General features: G+C 51.2%; 1 long non-coding RNA gene across 3 annotated transcripts; it reads left to right on the top strand.

Annotated features, from left to right (window-relative positions):
- The first annotated feature begins 205 nt into the window (after positions 1-205).
- On the top strand, positions 206-24,340 carry LOC120852220. Of its 3 annotated transcripts, none has more exons than XR_005718506.1 (4): positions 206-496; positions 17,887-18,072; positions 23,122-23,169; positions 24,152-24,340. It is a non-coding gene; the product is annotated as an uncharacterized LOC120852220 (long non-coding RNA). The 3 variants fall into 3 exon arrangements; XR_005718508.1 differs by having other exon boundaries at positions 17,814-18,072; XR_005718507.1 differs by having other exon boundaries at positions 207-496; positions 17,887-18,062.
- Positions 24,341-24,777: the final 437 nt, after the last annotated feature.

Raw genomic sequence — 24,777 nt, 5'->3', positions numbered from 1 at the left:
GTGTTTGAGAAAAGCAGTCCCCAGGGTGACGGCCAAGGGGGGTGTGGGGGAGAGGCAAGCAGGGGTCTACCACCCGCACCCCTCACTGGGCTGAGGGCCAGAACGCCGGGCAGGGCTTGGCCCTGCGAGCAGGGGGAGCAGCCCACGGGGCCCCTCTGTGATCTGAGGTGTGGGCAAGACGCTGCCCCCAAGCTGCGGGGGGCAGCCAGCTTTGGGCATCCAGCCAACAAGTCTGGTTTCCGTCGTGGGACTGACCTGGCTGGCAGCCCTGGGCAGATCTGGGCAAACAGGTGAGCTGCTGAGGCCCCTCCCACCCTGAACGGACAGGCAGGATTGGCCCTGGGGAAGGGGCTGGACCTCAGTCCTCAGCTGTGGCTCTGAGCCTGAGGTCGGAGCTGCCTTCAGCTTCTGCTGCGCTGACCTCAGCCTCCCATCCCTGGCCTCTGTCTCCAAGCACCTGGCTTGCAGGTCCTCCCAGGAGCCATGGATCCCAGAGGTGAGTGGGGAGGGCCAAGGGCTCCAGGAACGGGGCTGTGGGCACCTCTCAAGGGATCTGACCATCTGGCCAAGCGTGCCCAGCGGGGTTAGAGCCGGCGGTCCTAAACCGGGAGACGGGTGCAGAGAAGGCCTTGCGTGTGTGGTGGATGGTTGCTGGCAGGAATGGTGATGTCTCCCAGGGAAGTAGGGCTTCTCTGCTGGCTCACGTGGGTAGAGAATTCACCTGCCATGCAGGAGACCGGGGCTCAGTCCCCGGGCAGGAAAGATCCCCTGGAGAAGGGAATGGCTACCCACTCCAGTATTCTTGCCTGGGGAATTCCACAGACGGAGGAGCCTGGACATGCCCAGGGTGGTGGAGGGTGGAGGGCAGACCCTTGAGGGCAGCTGTCCTGATTCGACAGCCAGGTGTGCCCCAGGTAGAAGCACTCCCAACAGCCGCATCTCCGGAGCTCTCTCTCTTTCCCCCACTTGTCTGGGCCCCAGAGGAGGGAGCAGGTGGTCACTGAAGGACTTCCTTCTGCTGTGAAGACTGCCCGGTCAAAGCCTCTCCCGGGTCAAAGTCTCTCGCAGTGCCAGTGTGGGAAGTTGGAACCCAGGACATCTGGGGAGTGGGGGGGTTGGTGGGGGCAGGGTCAGAGCAGGAAGCAGGGAGGGAGCGAGGGAGGGAAGGAGGAGCTAGCCAAGGGGCAAGGAAGGTCTGTAGCCACAGGCTGCGTCCTAGATGGCAGAGCCCAGCCCAGCCCTAACCCGATCAACCAAGGCCACCTGTGAGGCTGGGGGTCGAGAAGCAGAGGGGAACGGACCAGAGTGGGCAAGGAGGAGGAAGGGGCGGCGCGTCGCTAGGGTGCTCTGTGCCCCCGGGGTCGGGGGTGGAGGCTCAGCCTGGCCCTCTCCGGTCCCGCCCTGTGGCTTCCTGGCAACCAACCATCCCTCTCTCTCGTGGGAACCGCCTGCTCTCATCCCCACCCTCCCAAGCCCTGGGTGGGCCAGCCCAGCCCCTGTGACTGCCCATGCAAAACCCAGGCTCTGCGGGCAAGTGGACTGCCGGGCACCTGGACGCCTCAGGAGCCCCGCACGGGGCCATTCATGTGCCCCCTTCACAAAGCCCAGCTCAGTGAGCACCCGCAGTGCAAGCTCCAGCCGGGGGCGGGGGGGGGGGCTGGGGGGGGGGGGAAGGGGGGCCCCCTGCAGCCGGGCGCTCCTGGGGGCACCCTGCAGCCGGGGTGGGGGGTGGAGAAGGGGATACCCTGCAGCCGGGGGCAGGAGGGGGCACCCTGCAGCCGGGGCGCTCCTGGGGGCAGGCCAGGACACTGGGACCTGACTCGTGTGCGTGTGCCCTGGGCCGGCCCAGGCACTGTTCATTCACCGCATCTGGGGCCCGTTGCACTGAGCCTGCCAGAGCAGCAGCCCGAGGCATGAGTGGGAAAACGGGCTCTGTGGGTCCCCTTCTCCCGGGTACTATCCAGGGCTGTGGTCAAACCCCAGCCCCTGGAGTCTCCCCTTACTTGACTGGTGGAGAGAGGTAGGGAGGGACCCAGGACTCCCGCCGTCCTTCAGGGGATCAGTGGGAGCAAGACCCAGTCCTCTGCTTGCTCACAGGAGCCCCTGGGTGCCTGTGGGGGCACACATCTCTCGGAAGACCGGGTGCACGGCCGCCTCTTTTTTCTGACAGTTGACACGGAAGTTGTCTTTCACTGATGAAGGAGGCAGACTGACTTGGCTCAGGCTGGGTCTCAGGGCAGGGCTCCTGGAAGAAATCCTTTTCCCAAACAGACTGGGTGTTCCTGGCTCAAGTGGTTCAAGTTTGTACTGGTTCCCTAAAGCCGTGTGTCCTCAGAGTCTGCTCTTCACGACCAAAGCAGAGAGGCCCCGTGAGAGTGGTGCGTGGGAGCCACGGGGACCAGGGCTCTTGGCCTTTCCCAGTCAACAGAAATTGACCAGAGGCCGGACAGTAGAGATTGACCAGAGGCCAAAGAAGTTCAGGCAAGGTTTTACTGGCGGCTCTGCGGCAACAGAGGGCAGTGAGAAGTAAGATTCCCTTGCTTGCTCGCTTACTGGGGGGCTGAGGGGTGGGCAAGCTTGTTCCTTATGTGAGCTGAGGGTATGGGTGTGTCCAGGCGTGGGACTGCAGGGCTGGTCTGCTCACCCCTCAGGTGCTGTTGTGAGCAGAGCACGGCTTTTGCTCCCTATCCCCTGCGTTTGTTCCTGACTTTTCCGAGGTGATAACTAAGGGTTGGTTTGGGGTTTTCTGTATCTTTTGTCCAGAATTTACCCCAACTGTGCATGCATGAAGTTATTTTTAGTGCCATAGAGTTTCTCTGTGTCTTGTTGCTGGAGGAGAGGTGTGTCTAGGTGCAAGTATTGCAAAAAAGGGTTCCGGGTCCCAGCCTCTCTCACTTCCCACTGAGAGACTCTACACCCTTATTCGTAAGGGGTAAGGGACCGAAGGTCTCTCCTTCTGAAACTTCTTCCTGCTGGTCTTCCCAGAGACCGTAGGTTTCCCTAGAGGTGTCGAAGTCCCTTGCTGACTGTTCCAAGGACCTGCAGGGACCTGAACCACCCTCCACAGGAATGGGTTGAACTCCTTGAACCATCATGAGCCTTACTTCAAACTTTGGAGCCTAGTAGACACAAACTTAATCAAAAGGTTAAACAAACAAGGGCTAGAAAGAAGAAGAACGATATTCACTAAAGGGCTTAGATGGGGAAGGGATCAGGTGAACTTTGAGAGGGGTCCCTTAGCTGTTGACCAGTCAGTGGATGACGTCACCCCTGCCATGAGGTCATTCTGCTTGGGTGTATATTTTTGTTTATATTAGGATTAAAGTTTAACATGTTTCTCTACTTTTAGAATGGGAGATCTGGCCCTGTTGGTTCCAGGTGCCCTTCTTAGACCGAAAAGTCACAGGTTTACGACACTTGGGAAGATAATGGAGACTAGAGGAGATATGGCATAAATCAATGTTGACTGAAAAGAAAAGGGCTGCAAAAATGAAAACCTCCCGGCAGAAAGCTCTTTATGGCTTGTAGGATCCAAGAGAACAGACTAGCAGGCCACCCTCCGATCTCCCCAGCTGTACTGAGTAACAAGCGTTGGTGACCGAGTGTCTGCTGAGGCCAAGGCTTTTCCAGGGTCGGTTCTAGCTGGTGTGGGCCTCGGGGCTGTTTTCTTTGCCTCCCAATCTGCCCTGCTGTTCCCTTGGATAAACTGAGAGTTTTTGCTTTGCTGCCCATGGCTTAGGCCTAAGATAGGCTGTTTTCTATCTGGAGATAACTGTCTGCTTCCAGGGTTTATAACATATCTCAGATATTTGACTTGTTGTTTTGAGAGTTGTGCCTTCATTTGGGAGAACTTGTGAACCCAGGTCTCAAGGAAATTAAGGACTTCGGTGCTCTTCTGATCTGAGGCCTCCGTGGTGGGATTCCATGTTAGCATGCTGTCTGCGTGCTGTAGAATAGCCTCTTCTTTGGGGTGTGTTTTCCTCTGTTCTTCTCCTAGGGCCTGGGCAAACAAGTGTGGGCCGCCTTGAAACCCCTGAGGCCGCGCTGCCCAGGCATATTGCTGCATTGGGCCCCACCGGGGGTCAGTTCACTCAAAGGCAAACAGACACAGAGAGGAGGGATGAAATGGGATTCCAAAGAGGGCACTCTTGAGGGCAAGCACAGTAAGCCGCTTGGCTTCTCCAGGAATCTGCACCAATAGAAGGGCTGGCCACGCGGGGACTGATAGGGACCGCCCCCTGTGTACAGTTCTAAGGTCTTGGACTATTCAATATTCCCCCATTGACTTAGCAACTGGCAGAATTAAGATATTGCATGGGGCTTCCCTGGTGGCTCAGACAGTGAAGAATCTGCCTGCAATGCAGGAGACCGCAGTTCGATCCCTGGGTTGGGAAGATCCACCGGAGAAGGGAGTGGCTACCCACTCCAGCATTCTTGCCTGGAGAATTCCACGGACAGAGGAGCCTGGCGCGCTACCGTCCATGGGCTCGCAGAGTCAGACACGACAGAGAGACCAGCACTTGCTCACTATGGAGACTGATGGGGTACGAAGAGGCCACGGTTTCAGAATTTATCTGGGAGCGGTCGCAAACTTTTTTTGCTCCCAACTTTATGTCTTGTTAGGATAAGTGGCTTCTGGCTTAAGGTTAATTTTTACAGATTGGATATTTATAGACTTCCCAAGGATTCTTTTGCCCCAAACTTCAGGGAATAGGCCCTTGCTCTTGCAAGTGATCTTTCTTATTCAGAGTCAAGAACAGGGGCTGCCTGGGGTTTCCTAATTGTCATATGGCTGAGAGGGAGCCATATTATGGTCTCTCCCCAGTAGTGGGGAGAACTTCCCTGGTGGCTCAGACGGTAAAGTGTCTGCCTACAATGTGGGAGACCCAGGTTCGACCCCTGGGTCAGGAAGATCCTCTGGAAAAGGAAATGGCAACCCACTCCAGTACTCTAGCCTGGAAAATCCCGTGGATGGAGGAGCCTGGTGGGCTACAGTCCATGGGGTCGCAAAGAGTCGGACACGACTGAGCAACTTCACTTTCCAGTAGTGGGGTAGGAAGCTCAAGCACAGCTACAAAAGCGTGTGAGAGGCCCAGGGGTGTAACTGCTTCAAGGTTTTCCATCAACAGCTGTTACTGTGTAGGTTTTAGAGGAAAGAGGTCCAGAGGGAGAAATCAGGACAGGGTAAGTGGCTCTCGTATTGATTTAAAAAGTCAGTCTTCTTACCTGCCAGGTCAAGGACATCCCATGGCTTCTTGATGGAGACAGACAGCTTGTTGAGAGGAGTCATCAGAATCCCCAAGCAGCCTTAGTCGTCCAGCACAGCTGTCTCGGGAGTGGGAGCCCCCTTCCCCTTTGGGACTGGGGACAGTCCCACCTCCAATGACCGTATACAGACTGGGCACGGACCAGAGGGTTCTTTTTGGCACTTTTGGCCCAGTGGCCAGTTGACTTATATTTGAAGCATTCACCCCTGCTGGCTTTACCTCCAGGAGGATGGTTAAACTTCTGTGGCCCCCTTGGGTTGTTCTGAGGTTGCACGGGTAACAGCATGGCCGTCAGTTTAGCTTGGGCCCTGGCCAGCCTGTTTGCACGCCAGGTTCTCTCGTCCTCCTCGGTTTGATCTGGATTATTAAATAGCCCAGAGGTCTCCTCTAGGAGCTGGGGCATCGGGGTTTGTGGGCCGAATTGTAACTTTTGGAGTTTCCCCCTGCTATCAGGGGCAGGATGGCTGATAAAATGTTGTCACAGCAGGGACTGACCCTCAGGAGTGGATGGATCCAGGTCAGCAGATTTTTTTAAAAAACCACAAGCCGTCCCTGAAATAGGGCTGGATTTTCTTTTTCCTTCTTGGGTTGCTTCTTTAGCCTTTCCATAGTAAAATGGCTTTTTGATGCACTTTCTCATCCGTTCTAGTAGCAAGTGCTCCCTGGCTTCTTTTCCCTCCTGGGAATTACAATACCCTCGGGATTCCCGATTTGAGACTGCGTCTCCACGCATATCAAAACGATCGGGTTGGTGCCTGGTCAGTGTGCCCCTGGGCTGCCGCCCAGACTCTCTGTTTTTCCTCAAGGGTACAGCAAGTAGATAAGACTGTTTGGACACCCTTCCAAGTTAAAGGCCAGAGTTAGGGCCTGAAACCTTTCAACAAACTTACTAGGTCTTCAGAAAACTGGCTCGGTCGCTGTTTGCCTTGGGTTAAGTGGGTTAAAGAGAAGGGTACACGTCCTCTGATTGGACTGTGCTTTTGCCATTTGCCACGTCCCCAAGTTAGTTCAGTTCAGTCGTTCAGTTGTGTCCGACTCTTTGCGACCCCATGGAGTGCGGCACGCCAGGCCTCCCTGTCCTTCACCAACTTCCTGAAGAGGGCATTCCCGACTCTGGCTTATAGGAAGTCCCATCATGAATCACCCCGAGGGACTAGTCTCTCCCTCCTGGGGTAACGGAGAGTATAAAGGAACATAGGTGGAGTGAGGGGTTGGTCAGAGGGATCTGGGGAAGCCGGTGCCTCTGGGGAAGCAGGTGGCTCCGGGGAAGCAGGTGGCTCCGGAGAAGCAGGGGAAAGATTGGGGAGGGTTAGAAGGAGGTCCCCTAACGTGTCAAGAGTGCTTTACGACTCCCCCGGCTTTTCACTACAGGAGACACGTAGAGTGGGGTTTTGGTAAAGGACCATGAAGTCTTGGACATACAGAACCTCAGTTCATCTTCCCATCTTGCAACAGTAAAGATCCAATTGCAAGATAGTCTTGTGATTTAGAGACCCGTTTTCAGGTCATTTTTCTCCATAGCCCCAACTTATCTAAATGCCAGGTAATTACTGTAGACTTCAAGTTTTGTGTTTTTTTTTTCCCTTTTCTGCCCATCTATTTTTAAAATGTCCGATTTTTTAAGGATACATTCCAGAGATGTTTCTTCTGTCTTAGAAGAGGATCCTTCCACATTGATTAACCTGCAACTAAGAACGCTTCTGGCACCCCACTCCAGTACTCTTGCCTGGAAAATCCCATGGACGGAGGAGCCTGGTAGGCTGCAGTCCATGGGGTCACTAAGAGTCGGGCATGACTGAGCGACTTCCCTTTCACTTAAGAACGCTTCTAGAAATGAACTCCATCCTGGAGACATTTACCAGAAGGCTATTGTCAGAAGAGGGTCAGGGTGTCCTGTGAATTTCCTTCTTACCTAATGAGATTTGGGGCATTGCCCACTCTTCCTTGGATTCCCTGGTGGCTCAGACAGTAAAGAGTCTGCCTTCAATGCGGGAGGCCTGGGTTCGAGCCCTGGGTCAGGAAGATCCCCTGGAGAAGGAAATGGCAACCCACTCCAGTATTCTTGCCTGGAGAATCCCATGGACAGAGGAGCCTGGCGGGCTACAGTCCATGGGGTCCCAAAGAATCAGACACAACAGAGTGACTAACACTTTTACTTTCTTTCACTCCTTGTTTAGGCATTTAGTCTGAACAGGGACTCCACTGGTCTCATGCAAGCCAGGCAGGTGGTTACCCTGGCCTGGATCTGAGCCCTGACATTGCCCTGAGTTCTACATGACTTTGAGCAAAGCTATTCCTTCTATGCAAATTCCTCCCTGGCTGGAGCTCCTGTAATGAATTCTTGTGGGACAATGACGCCCACACCCTCCTCTGCAAAGTCCTCTATTTCCTCCCCTCCCCTGAGCACTAAGAAAGGAGAAGCACTGTTTCCAAGGAGGAAGTTCAGGGTGGCCTAGGGGACACCTGAGGCCCTGTGAATTGTCGTTTTTCAGTCACCAAGTCATGTCTGACTTTTTGATCCCATGGACGGCAGCCTGCCAGGCCTCCCTGTCCCTCACCACCTGCTGGAGCTCGCTCAGACTTACATCCGTCGAGTCAGTGATGCCATCCAACCGTGTCATCCTCTGTCGTCCCCTTCTCCTCCTGCCCTCAATCTTGCCTAGCATCAAGGTCTTTTCCAATGAGTCGGCTCCAAAGTATTGGAAGCATCAGTCCTTCCAATGAATATTCAGGATTGCTTTCCTTTAGGATTGACTGGTTTGATCTTGCTTTGAATATTTGAAATTAGAAATCTCTGGCTTTAAATCACTTCCTTGGTTAGTGGTTGATAAAGTGTTCTCTGTTCATTTCACTTGACCTGTCAGCAGCAGCCCCGGGACACCTTTGGGTGTGGTTTGGTGGTGTCAGGGCACACAGATTTCAAGAACCTCTCAGGGAAGTGCAGCCTTCGAGACCCCTTCCCTACTCCACCCCCACACCTTCTCCCTCCCTGGACGTGCGACTCAGGACAAACACCATGGCACCTTGCTTGCTGTCGTGCCCAGGTGCCATATCCAGTCCAGCCCCGGGGCCTGGCGGCCCAGCTCCCAGTCTCCCTGGATCCCCCAACGCCAGGAGTTTTCCATGGCTTCTGCATCATCCAGTCTCTCCCTCCTCTCTCTGGTCCAGCTCACCTCGCTGCTCCCACTCTTCCGGGGCTCACTTCCCGGTCCTGAGCTGCTGGCCCTACGCCTTTGTGGGAACACAGGAGAGCTTCTTGCACTTTGCCCCAGAATGGTCTTTTGAGGCTCACCTGTGCAGCCCTCTCTGTTTCAGAGGTGGGTGAGGAGTCGCGGGCTCAGGAAGTCAGCTGGGAAGTGCCAGGAACCCAGACCAGCTTCCAGCTCTGAGCCACGGGGCAGCTGAGCTGTACAAGGTGTGGGCCGAGAAGATTCCATCCAAATCTGTGTGCCAAACACCGTCGAGAGAAGGGATGAGAAGAGTCAGAACGTGTCCCGGGGCCCCCAGCCATCCTGCTCGGGGCCAGGGGAGATGCCAATGCGGGAACCTCGAGGTCGGGAGGTGGCTTTGCTGAACGGGACCTACCTTCAGCCCACCCTCCCATCAGCTCACCCAGGCCACTGAGCCCCAGCAGCAGCAGGAAATGAGCCTCCAAGCCCACCCCATTTGTCGGTCCTCTAGGGACCTCAGAGAAGTGCAGAACTACAGGATTTGCCCTTGGAGACTGGCTCGCTCCACTTGGCGTGATGTCCCTGAAGCCCATCCAGGTTGTATCTCATGAAAGGGAAAGTGGTGGTCGCTCAATCGTGTCCAACTCTTTGCCATCCCATGGACTGTAGCCCATCAGGCTCCCTCTGTCCATGGGATTTTCCAAGCAAGAATACTGGAGTGGGTTGCCATTTCCTTCTCCAGGGCATCTTCCCAACCCAGGGATCGAACCTGGGTCCCCTGCATTTCAGGCAGATTCTTTACCATCTAAGCCACCAGGGAAGACCCTGTTGCATCTCACGACAAGCCTTTATAAGGCTGGCTCGCATTCCGCAGTGTTGATGCCCCACGATTTCTTTATCCATCATCCATCAGTGGATGTTGGGGTGCGTCTTCTTTTCGGCTCTTGTGAATAATTCTGCTGTGAACACCAGTGTCCAAATATCTCTGGTTTTAGTCTCTGGTTTTACCTCTTTTGGGGTATATGCCCGTGAACAGAATTGCTGGATGGTAAAGAATTATATGTTTGATCTTTTGAAGAACTGCCATACCTTTTCCCACATGACCAGGGATACGTCTTGAAGTTGGAGCTGACACGGTGCGACGGTGAACTGAATTCAGGAAAAGGAAGTATTAAAGACGCCTCGGTGTTTTTTGTTTTGTTTTGTTTTATGGCCGCCAACCAGGGCTCGTGCTTGGGACCAGCAGTAAAAGCTCTGAGTCTTAACCACTGGATTGTTGGGGAATTCCCAGGCTCAGACTTTTTCTTTTAATGCTTATTTATTTTGGGCTGCGTTGACTCTTCGTTGTGACGCACAGGGTCTTCCTCGTGGCATGCGGGACCTTCTGTTGGGGTGCTCGGGCTTCTCTCTAGTTGTGACTCGTGGGTTTAATTGCCCTGTAGCATGTGGGGTCTTGCGCTTCCCTGGGGCTCAGCGGTAAAGAATCTTCCTGCCAATGCAGGAGATGGGGGTTCAGTCCCTCAATCAGGAAGACTCCTTGGAGAAGGAAATGGCAATCCACTCCAGGAGTCTTGCCTGGGAAATCCCGTGGATAGAGAGCCTGGCGGCCTACAGTCCATGCGGTTGCAAAAGAGTCAGATACTACTTAGCGGCTAAACAGCAATGATGAGCTCTGGGACCTTAGTTCTCCAGCCATGGATTGAACCCCCGTCCCCTGCTTTGGAAGGTGGATTCTGAACCCCTAGACTACCAGGGGAGTCTCAGCCTCGGACCTTTAGGCGCATGGTGATGCCCTAGCCTCAGACAGGAAGAGTGCCCCTTGGAGGTGCGCTGATGGGGGCCTGTACCTCCTGTTTGGCCATGAAAAGGTTGATGTGCCCTCAGTGGAGATGGCCATTCCAGTTTCCTGGTCCCCAGGTCCACAGAGCAGTGAAGACTGCAGATATGACTAGAGGGTCAGTAGCACAGATACGATTTTTAATGCTCTAGTACAGCTAGGAGCCCCTGCGTGGTGAGTACGGGTACAGGAGGGAGCTCAGGACCATGCCTGGAGCCTCCAGTTCTCATGCTACATGACGAGGAAGAGCGAAGGGAAACAGCCCAAAGAGTTCAACTGCAGCTGATGCGTTAACTCAGACAAGGATGAAGACTTCGGATTAGGGAGCTGAGACTCTTGGAGGCTTTGCGTAGGGAAGCTTAAGTGAGGCACAGGGTGAAAGGCTGGCTAGTGAGAAGGATTGGAGGGCTCAAGTATAGAGGATTTTCTTTTCCACGATTTTCTCTAATGGGATGCTCAGATGAAAAGGGAGGGGCACCAGAGGCAGACAAGTCGGAAGAAGATTATGAGTGATGTACAGACGTCACATTCTGCCGCACCCCTGCTCTGGTCACGGCCATTGTTCCTGCTCACCTGGTCCTGCACACACCTTATTATCAGGGCACAGCCAACACCCTATTGCTCACCCAGTGGGTGAGAACTGGAGTCTCAAACAATCTTTATCTGCCTGCCCTTCCTATCATGAGGCTGAATGCCTTTCAACATGCATTGTCATCCCACACACTTTGCCCTTAAGAAAAATTCAACAATTGCTCATATTTATTAAGTCATAGGAGGTCTGGAAGAAGCATAAGCTGGAATCAAGATTGCCGGGAGAAATATCAGTCACCTCAGATATGCAGATGACACCACCCTTATGGCAGAAAGTGAAGAGGAGCTAAAAAGCCTCTTGATGAAAGTGAAAGTGGAGAGTGAAAAAGTTGGCTTAAAACTCAACATTCAGAAAATGAAGATCATGGAATCCTGTCCCATCACTTCATGGGAAATAGATGGGGAAACAGCAGAAACAGTGTCAGACTTTTTTGGGGGGGGCTCTGAAATCACTGCAGATGGTGACTGCAGCCATGAAATTAAAAGACGCTTACTCCTTGGAAGGAAAGTTATGACCAACCTAGATAGTATATTCAAAAGCAGAGACATTACTTTGCCGACTAAGGTCCATCTAGTCAAGGCTATGGTTTTTCCTGTGGTCATGTATGGCTGTGAGAGTTGGACTGTGAAGAAGGCTGAGCGCCGAAGAATTGATGCTTTTGAACTGTGGTGTTGGAGAAGACTCTTGAGAGTCCCTTGGACTGCAAGGAGATCCAGCCAGTCCATTCTGAAGGAGATCAGCCCTGGGATTTCTTTGGAAGGAATGATGCTAAAGCTGAAACTCCAGTACTTTGACCACCTCATGCGAAGAACTGAACTGAACTGAGGAGGTATTATTAAGGGAGTTAGGGTTTCCTGTGACATGAGCTGTAAACGTTTTTCCCCTGTTTTGGTTTCTTTTGCCTTTGTCTGTGGCTCTCTCTAACCATGCATAGCGCTTCGTTGGGTCGTATTTATTTGCCTCCATTTAGGGATACTAAGAAAATCTTTTGTCAAACTTAGGCTTTTCTCCTCTCCAGGATTTAAAAAGTGACATGTTATTCTTGTTTATTTACATGTTTATTTGACGTCTTTATTGTACATTTGGAGAAGGAGATGGCAACCCACTCCAGTATTCTTGCCTGGAGAATCTCATGGACAGAGAAGCTTGGCAAGCTGCAGGCCATGGGGTCACAGAGAGTCAGACACGGCTGAGCGACTAACACATGGTACATTACCCGGTTCAAAAATAAAGATGACTCTTCAGGAGATAAGCTGCATGTCACGTCCACCTGGTCACTGCCAGGACTGCTCCCCTGCTCTGTAGGCACTTTTTCACTTATTTCTTGGGCTGCCTTTTCAGTTCAGTCAGTTTGGTTCAGTCGCTCAGTCGTGTCCGACTCTTTGCGACCCCATGAACTGCAGCACGCCAGGCCTCCCTGTCCATCACCGACTCCCAGAGTTCACCCAAACCCATGTCCATCGAGTCGGTGATGCCATCCAACCATCTCATCCTCTGTCATCCCCTTCTCCTCCTGCCCTCAATCTTTCCCAGCATCAGGGTCTTTTCCAGTGAGTCAGCTCTTCCCATCAGGTGGCCAAAGTACTGGAGTTTCAGCTTCAACATCAGTCCTTCCAATGAACACCCAGGACTGATCTCCTTTAGGGTGGACTGGTTGGATCTCCTTGATGCTGCCTTTTAGGGTTTATTTTTTAATGTAAATGTAAGTTAATATGATTACATGTCCTTTCCACCCTCTTTTCTTACACAGTGGGTAGAATATTACTTGTACTGTTCTGTACTTTGCTTGAAGCATGACTTATAAATTCCAATAGCATTTGCTTTTTTTGTTTTTTTTTTTTTTAACGATTGTATAGTATGCTTTGTTGGACACACCAAAGCCAATTTAATCAGCATGCCCCCCGCCAGCCCCACCACAGAGGAACCCTTGGGTCGCTACCGGCCTTTTGCTCTCACGTACAAAGCCTACCAGTCACTCTACTCGTGTGTAGCTTCCTCTGCCCTGTAGCTGCTCCGAAGTGAATCTGCAAGGTCACTTGCTGCATCTGCCTCTGGGTAGATACTGTTTGATCTTCCTTCGTTTTGAGCTCTACCCTCTTCTACTCTACAGCGGTGTTTCTCACTCACCCACCACCTCCACACACACAACTATGGCACTGTAATGGAAAATATTTTAGAAGATCTTATTGAGTCAGGTTAAGATTTGGAAGGCCACACATCATTGATGTCCAAAGTTTTCTTGCACCCCAAGGGTCAGTTTTCACCCTCTTGGGGGTGATACGCCCACTCGCCCTTCTCCCGGCTCCTACCCTGCCTTGAGATTCTGCGCCGCACCAAGGCGTGCGCACGTGTGGTCCACACAGTCCACTGAGTCCCTCCCGCAGAGCGCCCAATCATCGCTGGTCTCTCACCATCTGATGGTGAGAAACGGGATCTCGCTGTGGCTTCATTGCTTTCATTTTTAAAACAGCCTCAGGAATAATTGACATATAATTGAGGGTTCGATCCCTGGGTCGGGGAGATCCCCTGGGGAAGGAAATGGCAACCCACTCCAGTTTTCTTGCCTGGAGAATTTTGTGGACAGAAGAGCCTGGCGGGCTACAGTCCATGGGGTCCCAAAGAGTCGGACACGACTTAGCGACTGAAAACCAGCAACAACAAGCTTCACGCGTTCACAGTGAGCTGCTGGGAAACATTAGCATCTGTGCACCTTCATGAAGCCGTCGCCACAAGTGGGCAGCAAACAAAGCTGTCACTGTCAACGTTTCCTCTTGCCCTTCAGTGGCCCGTCCCGCCTTCCCCACCCCTGCCACACAAGGCAGCACCCCCTTTCTGTCCCTGTAGACTACTGTGCATTTTCCAGAATTTCATATACAGGCAACTGCACCGTACTGACTCCTTCTCATCTGGCCTCTCATTATTCTGCAAATCCTCCAGGCAGATCTGTGTATCCAACTCATTCTTTCTGCTATGGTGCAGGCACACATCGACTTGCCTATCCTTCCATCTGTTGATGGACATTTGAATTCTTCGCTGTGACAAATAAAGCTGCTGTACCATTCCCGCAGCAGACAATGCTGCGCAGACAATGCTTTCATTTCTCCCGGAAAGGCTGGGTCACCTGGTAGGGAATGCCTAACTGGTTTTCAGAGTGGTTGTGTACTACTACAACCCCCCACAAGCAGATGAGAATTTCTTAAAAAATTTTTTTTAATTTATTTATTTTTAATTGAAGGATAATTCCTTTACAATATTGTGTTGGTTTCTGGCACACAGCAACATGAGTCCACCATAGGTATACGCTTGTTCCCGCCCTCTTGAGCCTCTCGTCATCTCCCACCCATTTAGGTTATCACAGAGATGGTGGCTTCACATCCTCACCATCATTTGGTATTATTGACCTTTTAAATTCTAATAGATATAAAACAGTATATTACTGTGATGTTATTTTATACTTGAAAATGATTTTTTTTAATTTTAATTAATTTATTTTTCGGCCTCACTACATGGTTGGTGGGCTCTTAGTTCCCCGACTAGGAACTGAACCAGCACCCTTGGCAGTGAAAGTGCAGGGTCCCAACCACTGGGCCATCAGGAAATCTCTTTTACTGGGATTTTAATGTACATTTCTCTAATGACTAATGATGAACATTTTTTCATAAACTTTTTTTTTGCCATCTCTATATCTTCTTTAATGAAGTCAAGTGTGTTCAGATCATACATATATGTATTGGGTTGGCCAGAAGTTTTTCTGTAAGATTTTATTTCAAAACCTGAATGAACTTTTTGGCTAACCCTATGCATAGAATTGATGCCTTCAAACTGTGGTGCTGGAGAAGACTCCTGAGAGTCTCTTGGACTGCAAGGAGATCAAAACGGTCAATCTTAAGGGAAATCAACCCTGAATACTAGTTGGAAGGACTGATGCTGAAGTTGAAACTCCAGTATTTTGGTCATCTGATGTGAAAAGCGGACTCATTGGAAAAGTCCCCGATGCTGGGAAAGACTGAGGGCAGAAAGAAGAGGGCATCAGAGGATGAGATGGCTGGATGGCAACACCGATGCAAAAGGCATGAAATTGGGCAAACTTTGGGAGATGGTGAGGGACAGGGAGGCCTGGCATGCTTCAGTCCATGGGGTCACAAAGAGCTGGACATGACTGGGGGACTAAACAGTTCAGTTCAGTTGCTCAGTCATGTCTGACTCTTTGCGGCACCATGAATTGCAGCACGCCAGGCCTCCCTGTCCATCACAACAATATAAATAATATGTGTGTGTTTTCATACAATTGGGTTTTAGATGCAGCTCCTTTATCAGATATGTGACTTGGAAATAATTTTTTCCTGGCTGATTTGTTTTTTTATTCTCCTAACTGTGTCGTTGACGGAGCAGAAGTTACTCATTTTGATTAAATCCAATTTATGAATTCCTCTTTTCTGGATATGGCTTTTGGTGTTGTATCTAAGAAATCTTTACCTAATCCAAGGCCATAAAAGTGTTTTTTTTTCCCTAACTGTTTTACAGTTTCAGCTCTTCTATCTTCTTCTATGATCCACTGCAGTTAATGTCTGTACGTGGAACAAAGTTCATTATCCCTGTGTGCAGATGGCCAATCTGTACACAAGAAAATAAAGTCTGTCACTGCTTCCACTTTTTCCCCTCCTATTTGCCATGAGGTGGTGGGACCAGATGCCAAGATTTTAGTTTTCTGAATGTTGGGTTTCAAGCTAGCTTTCCACTCTCCCCTATCCTCCTCCTCAAGAGGCTCTTTAGTTTCGCTTTGCTTTCTGCCATTAGAGCGGTATCATCTACATATCTGAGGTTGTTGATAATAACAATTGATTTTTGTATATTGACCTTGTATCCTGCCGTTTTGCTAAACTCACCTGCTCACTTGTTAGTTCTAATAGTTCTTTTTTTAAATAGATTCCATTAGATTTTCTACAGAGGTGAACATGTAGTATGGGAATACAGACCGATCTGCTTTTTCCAATCGGGATGCATTTCTTTTCTTTTTCTTTTTTTAAAAGCAGCTTTATAGAGGTAAAGTAGACATGTAACAAACTATACATTAATTTAAAAGCATAGAATTTAATACCTTTGATGCGTACACCCGCAAAACCCATCATGGCAATTATGAAAATTAATATAACTCTCACCCCAAAAGAGTCCTGTGCTCATTTGCAATTCTCTCTGCCGTGCTCTGCCCACCACCATCCCCAGGCAACCACTGTTCCGTTTTCTGGCACTACAGATCAATTTGCATTTCCTAGAATCATATATAAATGGAATCTTCCAGGAAGTACTTGTTTCTATCTGGATTTTCCCACGCAGCATAATTTGTTTTAAACTATGACTGTAAGCTGAATTGATCTAATTCTCTCAGACACAGAAGATGGAACAGAAGGCTCTCAAGCACAACAAAATCTTCCTATCCACTCGAAAATCTTGTCCATCCATTAAATCAAGCCCAAATTGGGCATATCAAGTTACCTTAAACATTTAAAATATGGGACACATAGAGTTTATACAAAATTATATCGTACAGTGTTACCAAATTCATTGTAAAGTTGTATAAGCTCAAGTTTTTGTTTTGTTTTAATTTTAATTTTTTTATTGAAGTATAATTGATTTACAATATTGTGCTCATTTCAGGTGTACAGGAAAGTGATTCGGTATTATATATATACACATATATGTATATTCTTTTTCAGATTCCTTTTCCTTATAGGTCTTTATATAATATTGAGTAAATCTCTCTGTGCTATACAACCAGTCCCTGTTGGTTATCTGTTTTACACATAATAGTGTGTATATGTTAATCCCAAACTCCTAATTTATCCCTCTCCCCCCTTTTTCCTTTTGATAACCATCAGGTTGTTTTCTGTCTGTGGATCTATTTCTATTCTTTTGGACCTTTTAAAAGTGATACCATATGTTTGTCTTTTTCCGTCTGGCTCACTTCACTTAGTGTGATAATCTCTAGGCCCATCCACGTTGCTGCAAGTGGCATTATTTCGTTCCTTTTTTCAGTCGAGTAATGTTCCATTGTATATGTTCATATATACGTACCACATCTTCTTCTCCCATCCATCTGTTGATGGTCATTTAGTTGCTTCCGTATCTTGGCTGTATATGTGTGAACAGAATTCTCACCTTCACAGCATGCTCATCTTCATACCTAGCCAAAGGAAGCAGAGGTGTCTGTCCTTGACTAGATGCAGCTCTTTGGCCAGCGTTTCTGGGCTGCACTCGATGTGCATAGATTTCTTAGTTCAACGCTTGGGAGCCCCTCAGGCCGCTGCAACATGAGGCTTGGGGCTCTGAGACCCGGTGTGGTGGCCGTGGGTGGGGGCTTACTCAGGACGCTGTTGTTCAGTCGCACAGTTCTGTCCGACTCCTCGCAATCCCGTGGAGTGCAGCACGCCAGCGTGGGGCTTGCTAAACCCACAGCCTCCAGCCAAGATTTTCTCAGCACATATGACACAACTTCCTTCAAATGCGCACATTCCCTGGCGGCATCCCTGCAGGGCCTCCCAGGCCTGCCTGTTTCTGTTGCAGGTAACCCTGGTGTGAGCTCCTGCAGCAATAGGGATCCGGGTATTTAGGAGGCTGGGAATCCCCTTGGCAGGCTGGATTTGCAACCTTTGTCTCTCACAGTCCTGCGTCTCGCCGCCCCCCCCCCTGCTGGTCACTCATGGCCATTGCACCTGCTTCTCTGGAGTGTACGAGTGGTCCTGGCCCCCAGGGGCCTGCCAATGAGCAGGGGCGCCCAGGCAGGTGCCCAGGGGCTGCAGGGTGAGGCTCAGTGGGATTATGGCTCCAGGAGAGGTTACAACCCACCTGCCCTGTGAGCATAAAGGAGGGAGAGGCCGTCCCTGGCCAGTGCCTGATTTTGGCCTCGACAGGGTGACAGGCACCAGGTGAGCCAGGCTTCCTCTTCACAGATTTCTGGGGAAAGAGCACCAAGTCCTGGCTGTGTCTGATCCTGCTCTTTGCCGTACTTCTGGGCTTCTACAGGTAAGGAGGATGGGAACAGCCTGGGGCCCTGTGGAGGTGGGGACTCATGACCTAAGTGACCGGAGCAGCTGTGAAGGGCGTCGTGATTCCCATCGTGCCATCTCGTCGGGGCAAGGTGAGATGCCGGCGCCCCGCCAGCACCTTGCTCTGCTCCCAGGTGGTTGACAGGCGTTGCTGTAACTGCAGGTGACGGGCTCACCTGGGAGGTGGGTGTAAATGTGACTGTGGGTGGGGAGGGCTCCGGAAGGCAGTGCTCGTAGCTTTTTAGAAACACCAGTTACATCAACATATGGGGCTCACAGAGCTTCCCAGGTGGCACTCGTGGTACAGAACCTGCCTCCCAACGCAGGAGACGTAAGGGGCGCAGTTTCGATCCCTGGGTTAGGAGGATGCCCTGGAGGAGGACACGGCACACGCTCCAGTGTTCTTGCCTGGAGAATCCCCATGGACAGAGGAGCCTGGCGGGCTACCGTCCACATGTTCACAAAGAGTCGGAGACGACTGAAGTGACTCAGCACACAGGCACGCATAGGGCTCGCGTCGCACTTGGCAGGTTTCCGCTGCATTGGAATACGCTGTTTTACGTTTTAAACCTGGCAGCTGTAAAACCGTATTCCCTTCAAAGAAGCTAGTCAATACTTTTTCAGTACTCCGGGTCTTATTGCACAAGAGGGTGAAATTACCCCCAGACTCAGTCGTGCAGTGGGTACCGAATGTTTATTTACTATTTCAGACTGCAGATTGCATAGGTATTTAGTTGTTAGTTGTTAGAGCTATATACACTTTGTCACTGATGACTTTTGCAAAGAAATGTGTTAGAAAGAGCCTCCATTTATGGGGTGTTCATTCTGTGTGATGCCTTGAGGAGAATGCATGATGGGTGTTCTGGACTCTCTCCACAACCTGTAAGATAATCATGATTGCTGTTGTTTAGTCACTCGGTCGTGTCCAGTGCTCTTGTGACCCTGTGGACTGTAGCCCACAAGGCTCCCCAGTCCATGGGCTTTCCCACACAAGAGTACTGGAGTGGGTTGCCATTCCCTTCTCCAGGGGATCTTCCTGACCCAGGGATCGAACCCGAGTCTCCTGCCTTGGCAGGCGGATTCTTTACCACTGAGCCACCAGGAAAGCCCAAGACAGGCATTACTATTCCCATTTTATACCCCAGGGAGGAGGCTCCAGAAGGTAAGGAATGAGACCAAGGTCATAAGGTAGGAAGTGGCAAGGTCAGGGTGCCAGCCCCTCCACCAGACTCCAAACCCAGGGTGCCAGGTCCCTCCGGGAGGGTGTCCCAGAGGATGAGCATCGAGTCTCAGGGCTGATGGCATAAGGATTTCAGGCTTTGGAAAGCGGAGCACACGCTCAGTGGGACAGGCCCGCACGTTCACCTCCATGAGCGTTTACTGAGCACCTGCTTTGAGCCTGGTGGTTTGGAGGGCACCAGGATGCCAGTGTCCACGGGACGGCTCCCGGTTCTGAAGGATGTCAGGTCTGTTAGGAGTAGACAGGTGCCAGGCAGTTACAGGCGACCGGCTGTCACAGGAGTGGGCACAGGGTGTCCTGGCGCTCCTGGGAGGGATGCCACCCCTCCTCGGTCTGCCAGCACTGGACTTACTGGGGCTTCCTGGAGCAAGTCTTGTCTGAGCAACAAAGCGAGCTCATCGTATACACATCTGGTGCAGGGTCGGGAAGGGTGTGACATTCCTTGCGTGGGGGCTGTTGGCAGGCACAGGGCCCCTCCTGAATTGCTGTGGCACTCCCCTGGGCACCTATCTCCGTCTCAGAGCCGCCTCTGCCATGCTGTGGGTCTCGGGACCACGCTGGTCCCGCAGCATGACTGGCAGGTGACCAAGCCTCCTCTGATCTTCCCCAGCAGGAACGCTCAGTTCTCTGCAAGCAGCCTGTCCCCATATCTGATCCTTAGAACAAGTGCTCAGTTCAGTGGCTCAGGCGTGTCCGACTCTCTGCGACTTTATGAACCACAGCACACCAGGCCTCCCTGTCCATCACCAGCTCCCGGAGTCCACCCAAACCCATGTCCCTCGAATCCGTGATGCCATTCAACCATCTCATCCTCTGTCATCCCCTTCTCCTTCTGCCTTCAATCTTTCCCAACATCAGGGTCTTTTCACCTGAGTCAGCTCTTTGCAACAACTGGCCAAAGTATTGGAGCTTCAGCTTCAACATCAGTCCTTCCAATGAACACCCAAGACTGATCTTCTTTAGGAGGGACTGGTTGGATCTCCTTGCAGTCCAAGGGACTCTCAAGAGGCTTCTCCAACACCACAGTTCAAAAGCATCAATTCTTCAGCGTTCAGCTTTCTTTATAGTCCAACTCTCACATCCATACATGACTACTGGAAAAACCATAGCTTTGACTAGGCAGATCTTTGTTGACAAAGTAATGTCTCTGTTTCTTAATATGCTGTCTAGGTTGCTCATAACTTTTCTTCCAAGGAGGAAGCGTCTTTTAATTTCATGGCTGCACTCACCATCTGCAGTGATTTTGGAGCCCCCCGAAATAAAGCCAGTCACTGTTTCCACTGTTTCCCCATCCAGAACAAGTGCTGGAATTGCATAAAGATATTCTTCCTTATGACACAAGGGCCCCAGGGAGCCCTGAGAGCGTGTGGCACATGCTGGGTCGTGCCTTCCAGAGTCTGGGGACACGGTGGCCATGTCTTGCGGCTTCCCACTGTGACTCAGCTCTGAGGCTGCTCATCCCCTCTGGACTCCCCCTATTTCCATACAGTGCCCAGGTCCAGCAGCCTGTTGAGTCTGGGGTCTGACCTCTCTTCTTTTTTGTTGTTTTTGGCCAAACTGCGCAGCACACAGGATCTTATTTCCCCGACAAGGGATTGAACTCAAGCCCCTTTAGTGGAAGCTCCAAGTCCTAACCACTGGAGTGCCAGAGAAGCCCCTGACTGCGCTTCTTTGTCTAACGCAGCCTTTTTGGATTCTCCCTCTGGCAGCCTCCTCTTCTGTATTATTCCTGTTTCTGCTCAGTCCTGTCTGACTCTCTGTGACCCCATGGACTGTAGACTGCCCAGCTCCCCTGTCCATGGGATTCCCCAGGCAAGAGTGCTGGAGTGGGCACCACTGCCTCCCCCAGGGGAGCGGCCAAACCCAAGTCTCCTGTGCCTCCCGCATTGCAAGTGGACTCTGTCCCCACCCCCTCATTTTTGTCAGGTTTCATCTTGTCTTTAAAAAAAAAAAACCTGATAAATATTGACATCCAAGAGTCATCTTGAACTGTGGTGTTGGAGAAGACTCTTGAGAGCCCCTTGGACTGCAAGGAGATCCAACCAGTCCATCCTAAAGGAGATCAGTCCTGAATATTCATTGGAAGGACTGATGCTGAAACTGAAACTCCAATGCTTTGGCCACCTGATGCGAAGAACGGACTCACTAGAAAAGACCCTGATGCTGGGAAAGATTGAAGGCGGGAGGAGAAGGGGCCGACAGAGGATGAGATGGTTGGATGGCATCACTGACTCAATGGACATGAGCTTGAGTAAACTCCAGGAGTTGGTGATGGACAGGGAGGCCTGGCGTGCTGTACCCTGTGAGGTCGCAAAGGGTCGGACACGGCTGAGCGCCTGCACTGATGCTGCCTGACTGAAGAGCCATCCGGCTTCTGAAATACGTTTTCTTCTAGAGCAAAGTCTTTAAAAGATTGGACTTTGCCTCAGAGATTCCTTTCATGATTTTTTATGGCTGTAGAATTTTTACATTTTTTTGCTTGCATATAACTTAAAATTCCATCCTGGTCTGAATATGAACACTTTCCAGTAAGCTTCAAAAGCTCCCAGGGACGTCCCTGGCACTCCAGTGGTTAAGACTCCATACTTCCAGTACAAGGGGCGCAGGTTCAAGCCCTGGCTAAGGAACTAAGATCCCCACAGGCTGTGTGATGCTCTATGTGGCAGGGTTGCTGTAAAACAGAGAGGAGGCTGGCTCTCAACTTCAGAGTGTACACAGACCACTTAGGGAACCTGTTAAAAATGGAGATTGCCACACATAAACCCCCCCCCACACACACACACCCCTCCTAACTTGCTCAGGTCTGGATTCACGAAGTCTGGATTTTCCTCTAAAAACAATTCCCCAGATGATTCTGATGCTGGGGTCCCATAGCCACAGAGAGCAAGGCTATGAGCAAGCTATTACAAGCTAATACAAGCTATTCAGTTCAGTTCAGTCACTCAGTCGTGTCCAGCTCTTTGCAACCCCATGGACTGCAGCACTCCAGGCTTCCCTGTCCATCACCAACTCCTGGAGCTTGCTCAAACTCAAGTCTATCGAGTCAGTGATGCCATCCAACCATCTCATCCTGACGTCCCCTTCTCCTCCCGCCTTCAATCTTTCCCAGCATCAGGGTCTTTTCCAATGAGTCAGTTCTTTGCATCAGGTGGCCAAAGTATTGGAGCTTCAGCTTCAGCATCATTCCTTCCTAAGAATATTCAAGACTGATTTCCTTTAGGATTGACTGGCTTGGTCTGCTTCCAGTCCAAGGACTCTCAAAATTCTTCTCCAACACCACAGTTCAAAAGCATCCATTCTTCAGCGCTTAGCTTTCTTTACAGTCCAACTCTCACATCCATACACGACCACTGGAAAAAATCATAGCTTTGACTAGATGGACCTTTGTTGGCAAAGTAATGCCTCTGCTTTTGAATATGGTGTCTAGGTTTGTCATAGCTTTTCTTCCAGGGAGCAAGGGTCTTTTAATTTCATGGCTGCAGTCACCAACTGCAGTGATTTTGGAGCCCAAGAAAATAAAATCTCTCACTGTTTCCATTGTTTCCCCATCAACTTGCCACGAAGTGATGGGGCCAGATGCCATGATCTTTGTTTTATGAATGTTGAGTTTTAAGCCAGCTTTTTCACTCTCCTCTTTCACTTTCATCAAGAGGCTCTCTAGTTCTCTTTCTGCCATAAGGGTGGTGTCATCTGCACACCTGAGGTTGTTGATATTTCCCCAGTTGTTAGTCAGGGTGCTGACATGGGGTTAAAGTAGGGTGGAATGGGGGAGGGGGGGATTCGGGCACCGCTCTCTCCTTCCACCCGCGCGAGATGTCCCACTGGCTCCTCTCGGGCCCCACACCTGTTTTCTCAGGAGCCAGAGACCAAATGGTCAGAATGTTGTGTTGAAGTGTCAGCCTCAAAACCACAGGCTGTCCGGTCTCCTCTGTCTGGTGAGGACTCAACTCTACACTCTTTTGTCCCCCTCAGCAATGTGTTCAACCTGATCCCCAGAAGACAGACAGAAGAGTCTCAAAGGTAATGGATGGGTCTTTGGAGTCAAGGTGGTTCCTTCTAGAAAGATCTAGAACAGAAATAAAAATATAATACACAGTGAATTGGAGGTTATAATGAAAGAGGCACTCAGTTCCCGGCTGATTCCGAGTTTCTCTCTCTGCCATGTTTTCTCAAACCTACAAAACTACAAAGACAGAATCCTGTTTTCTGTTGGAGAAGACCTCTTAATGGCTGACAGCAGGTCCAGGCCCAGGTTTGGGGGCGAGCAGTGACCATTGTTCGTTCAGTCACTCAGTCGTGTCCAACTGTTTGCAACCCCATGAACCGCAGCACGCCAGGCCTCCCTGTCCATCACCAACTGCCGGAATCTACCCAAACCCATGGCCACTGAGTCGGTGATGCCATCCAACCATCTCATCCTCTGTGGTCCCCTTCTCCTCCTGCCCCCAATCCCTCCCAGCATCAGGGTCTTTTCTAGTGAGTCAGTTCTTCGCATCAGGTGGCCAAAGTATTGGAGCTTCAGCTTCAGCATCAGTCCTTCCAATAAACACCCAGGACTGATCTCCTTTAGAATGGACTGGTTGGATCTCCTTGCAATCCAAGGGACTCTCAAGAGTCTTCTCCAACACCACAGTTCAAAAGCATCAATTCTTCAGCGCTCAGGTTTCTTTATAGTCCAGTGACCAGTGTTGATTCCATGTAAAGCCATCCCCAGTGGCCAATCCGTGACACGGCACCCTATGACCCCATTAGCACCCAGACGGGAAAAGGCTCATTTTTCCTCCCAGAGCTAATTCTTCCGCGATCATCAGTCTCTGGCTGACCGACAACAGATAAGGTGAGCACTCCTGACCAGTCTCCTGCAAAAGCCCGCAAGGCAGGACCTCAAAGTCAAGTCTGGCCCAGCTCCCTCCTCTATTCAGGCCTTGGGGCCCAGCAAATCCTTGCTGGGTAGAAGGGTGGATGAATGGGTTGAGCTGACCGAGCTTTTCTGTCTCAGTAGCCCTGATGCCCACCACCTTCAGGGCCAACGGGAGAGCCTGCCTTTGAGGTAATGACTTTCACCTCCTCCTTTTTATACACAAAAGTTGGCATTCCTGAGCCTTGGCAGCAGCTGGAGACTTTGCTTGGTCTTCGGGACTGGGACAGCCGGGCCCCTCCCCTCCAAGCTTCATCGGTGGGGAGGGGACAGGCCGGGTGGGAAGGGGCGGGGCTGGTGAGGGGATAGGCTGATGGAGAGGGGCGGGGTTTGTGGGGAGGGCGGGACTGGCAAGAAGGGCGGGGGCGGAAGCGGGGCGGATGGGGGGCGGGGGGGGCAGGGGGGGGCTGGACTGGGGGGAGGGGCCGGGGCTGTTGGAGAGGGCGGGGCTGCTGTGGAGGGCGGGGCTGCTGAGGAGGGGCAGGGATGGTTAGGAGGGGTTGCTGGAGAGGGACTGGTGGGAAGGGACTGGGCCAGTAGAGAGGGCGAGGCTGGTGGAGAGGGCGGGGCCGGTAGAGAGGGGCGGAGCTGGTGGAAAGGGGCGGGGCTGGCAGGGAGGGCCGGGCTGTGGGAAGGGGACGCAAGCCTAGCCTCTGCCTGGTTCGCGCCCTCCCCTCTTGAAGGGGCGCTTAGTTAGCAAGGCAGTCCTT

The sequence above is a fragment of the Oryx dammah genome, unplaced genomic scaffold (assembly GCF_014754425.2).
Source record: "Oryx dammah isolate SB20612 unplaced genomic scaffold, SCBI_Odam_1.1 HiC_scaffold_25, whole genome shotgun sequence".
Lineage (NCBI taxonomy): Eukaryota > Metazoa > Chordata > Mammalia > Artiodactyla > Bovidae > Oryx > Oryx dammah.
Note: the sequence above shows the minus strand (reverse complement) of the source record. Positions and strands in the feature narration are given on the sequence as shown.